Below are 4,305 nucleotides of genomic sequence, written 5' to 3'. Positions count from 1 at the left end.
TTTTATGCTTTGAAACGTAACAAAAAAACACAGAATCAACAATGTGAAGAACAAAGAAGCAAAGAAACGGTAAAAGAGATTAAAAGAATCAGTAGAAACATGAAAAGAACGAAACTTTGATAAGAAAAACCAAAAAAAGTATCATTGTTATGTTGTGGAACAAAGAAATCGTAAATGAGATGAACAGAATCCACATAACAATATCAATAATCACCTCGAGAAGGAGAAGGTCAAAAATGAAATGAAGAAGACAGAAATGAAGAACCATATAGGAAACCCAGAGAAGAAGAAACCAAAAGGCAACGAAAAAGAAAGAGAAACCGGGAAGTAGAGAAATAGGAGAGAGAGAAACGCTGAAAGTATATAAAGAAGGGGAGTATTTAAAAATGGGGTTTTGCACACGTGTAAGTTCTACAGCGTGCCACTTGTCACTCCCAAAATGAGTTTCAACTTGCTATTTTTAGTTAAATTTTCAAATTTTTTCTTTTTGAATTTTTTTTAGAACTTACCCTGGGAGTGCCTTCTATTTGTATTATAGATAGATGTATTGTAGTGAAAATAGGTAAAAAAATTATAGAAGAATAAAAATGAATAGAAAATTTGTAGTAAATATGATTAATATAATTAAAAAAATTAATGATATTATACAAAGAATTACTAATATGTCCTTGAGTGTATTTTATAAAAAAATTAGTATAAATTATATTTGAATAATGAACAATTATGTAATGCAAAAAAAAAAAATAGAAATATTTATTTAAACTTTTAAATTAAATAATATATATAATAAATTAGAAATGAGGTTAAATTTTTTTCTTCGTATGGAAACACAAAAGTGTATTAAAAATGTGTAATATTTTAAATTTGATTTAATAAAATATTAACGTTTTTATATAATTATTTGAATTTGTTTAGTGTTATGATGTGGTAGTTTACAAAGTGTGAAAATTTATTGGTTTCTAATCAAAGGAATGATAAAACAAAATTTGTATACGGGATAGGACACTAATCAAATATTTAAGATCGATTTTTAAGAAATGATTATTGTTCAAGAACTATTTAATCATTCAAATTCAATTACTTGAATCTCATAATTGATTATAGTAGTTTAGATAATCTATTATGCTAACATTCAGATATAATAAATTATGTACGTTAGCGTGATCGATTATGTATGTTATCATAATTGATTATATAATCTTCTGAGATGCATGAAAGTCTATGGTTGGACATAAAGATAACTAGAATAACTAAAGAAAAATGATGGTTTCACATTTCATTTTATACTCCACTAAATATTAATATTTTAACTTTTTTAATTTTTTTAATTTTAAAAATTATTTTAATATTTTATATTTTGTCTAATATTTTATTAAAAATATTTTTTTTATTTTTAAATTTTTTATTATTATAAATATTAATATTTTAGTGTAAGTGTAAACTGGAGCGGGTATCAAAATATAATCACCCATAACTAAATTGTTTCATTGAACAATAACCCATGTATGAAATCAACAACACCATAACTATAATATATTTGGAACAAAAGTGTTTTGACAAAGTTTACATCTTTTTACTCGGAAGTGGTATCAAGTTCAATCATGATAATGTCAACTCCAATTGTCGGTAAAAGTTGCAAATACACCAAACCTTAACCTTAAGTATAAGGGCAAAGGTGTAAAATTTTCTTTCTCCTTTTTTCATCACACAATAGAGGGGCAACTCTCTCTCACCCTACCTTTTTCCATTAAACCATTTCTTCCTAAATCAACAAATTCATATGGCTGACTGTGTGTCACCATGGCAAAAAAAATTAAATTTTCTCTTTGAATTAACATCTTATTTTAGACTTTTAACCATTGACTTAAGTATGGGGTTAGTGAACCCCATGAATTTCCAAAAGTATCTTGGGATAAGCCATAAATCGTTTACTCTCAACATCTCGACCATGAAGGTTGCGCAATGCAAAATCATAATTCACTAACACGATTAATTAACAAGTAATACACTATAATCATCCATGCTAAGGAGGCTCAAAACAACCTCTATAAATAGATATCATTCTTCCAAAGTAAGAGGTAATAAAACTAAAATCTTTAATTTGAACCTAAACTAAATAATAAACTAAGCAAAGCGTCAAAGTAAATCACAGGTACACCTACCAATATTGAAGAGACTTGGACACAATCCAAGAAGTTGAAAACTGAGATTAACATGTATAAAAAAAATTAGACCTTAATATGTGAACATTAAACACTCTTTCCCCACTCCTTTTCTCAATAAATACAAAACGGTAAAGTAAACAAATTATAAAAGTTAATAAACTTTGATAAATTATTTAGAATAATGAATGGTTCATATATCATTATCTTTTATTAATTTAAAGTTTTGCTAAGTTTGACATCAGGATGCTTTTCACATAGTGTATATGTAAAGAACTTGTCTGCTTTACGCATTACAATATATGCTCGGAAGTTAAATACATAAGTTAAATTCATAGGCATAAGAGCATTTACTTGTTCAATTATTGACTTGGTTTACTTGGAATAAATTTTTTAGTTAAGAGTTTTGATATAATATTTTAAAATTATTTAAAAAAATGTCTTGTTTACTTACCGATTCACTTCTTCAAACAACTTATCTGAAAATTTAAAAAAAAATTTATTAATTGAAACAATAAATACTATTTTATATAATAATCAAATCTAAATTTAAAAATATATAAAATTATGTTATAGAGTTTTTTTAAAAAAAAAAATATTGAAGTAAAATTAAGGATAAATTTTTCAAAATTAAATATATAATAATATACTAAGAACCACAAATAACATTGTCCAACTAAATTACTTCTATTGGAGATACTCTTGAATTAATGGGTTGATTAAAAAAATTTAGGCACACAAAACTCAAGCCACAAGTCTATAAATCAATTTCACTTAGAAAAGATTTTAATTTGTTTTTCAGAAATAAATTTCAGAATTAATTTCAACATATTATCTTTAAAAAACAACTTATTATTTTCTTAATTTTAGTAATAGAAAAAAATTAACAGATTAAACTTGAAAACAATATAAGTATTTCAACTTTCAAGAACCAATGAAAAATTCAATACAATCAAACACACTTTTCAAAAAAAAAAAAATATTCAAACAATACAAGTGTATACACACAAAATCAGTACAGGATTCACACCCAATTTCTTAGAACATTTGTTTTGTCCAATTCAGAAAGCAAAACAAATATGCAAATAAAAAAAAACTCGATTGATTTAAAAAAAAACAAATTGATTTTTAAACCAATAAGAACAATTATGTAGAAAATTAAAATACAGTGATAAAGAAAACTTAAAGCACATTAAGATTTATACTTGCTCACTCACAATAGAGTTACATATAGTCTCACCTCACACCTTAAAAGAAATGTATTTAAACTGAAAATACTTGATATCTTACATATTAACACTACAAGAACATCATTAAATAAAAACTGATTTTAGAGACCAAAATAATTAGTTACTATTTGACTAAATTAGATACCCTTTTATAAATTTTTATTAATAATAGAAACCACTTTATATATGAAAAAAAAAATTACTAATTATTTTTTTGTCTCTAAATTTGGGTATGTAATAAAATTAGAAGTGAACGGGATTCAAAACCAGGTTCCTTCAGCAACCAAAGAAAATTTAACCACTACACCAAGCAAATTCTTTAATTTTATTATGATTTTTATTATACTTATTATTATTAATAATATTAATAATACTAACAATATTAACAATATTAACAATATTAACAATATTAACAATACTAACAATATTAACAATATTAATAATACTAACAATATTAACAATATTAATAATACTAACAATATTAACAATATTAATAATACTAACAATACTAATAATACTAACAATATTAACAATATTAATAATACTAACAATACTAACAATATTAATAATACTAACAATACTAACAATATTAACAATACTAACAATACTAACAATACTAACAATAATAATAATACTAACAATATTAACATATGAATCACATTTAATTTATCTATAATCTACTTGAATCTAAACATAATTTATTATATTATCTATTAGTATGAATCACATTTAATATATGTCATACTCATAGTCATCATATTACCTATTACATTAAAATCAACTATCATACTAATTATTATTTTACGATCATATTGACTTAATTAAGTTCATTATAGGTAGTTGGTTTTACTTGTGTGTTATAGTAAAGAATATTGTCAACAAACAATATTATCTTTTAACTTAGAATGATGACT

The sequence above is a fragment of the Phaseolus vulgaris genome, chromosome 8, assembly GCF_051622355.1.
Source record: "Phaseolus vulgaris cultivar YP4 chromosome 8, ASM5162235v1, whole genome shotgun sequence".
In the NCBI taxonomy this organism is placed as follows: domain Eukaryota; kingdom Viridiplantae; phylum Streptophyta; class Magnoliopsida; order Fabales; family Fabaceae; genus Phaseolus; species Phaseolus vulgaris.
Note: the sequence above shows the minus strand (reverse complement) of the source record.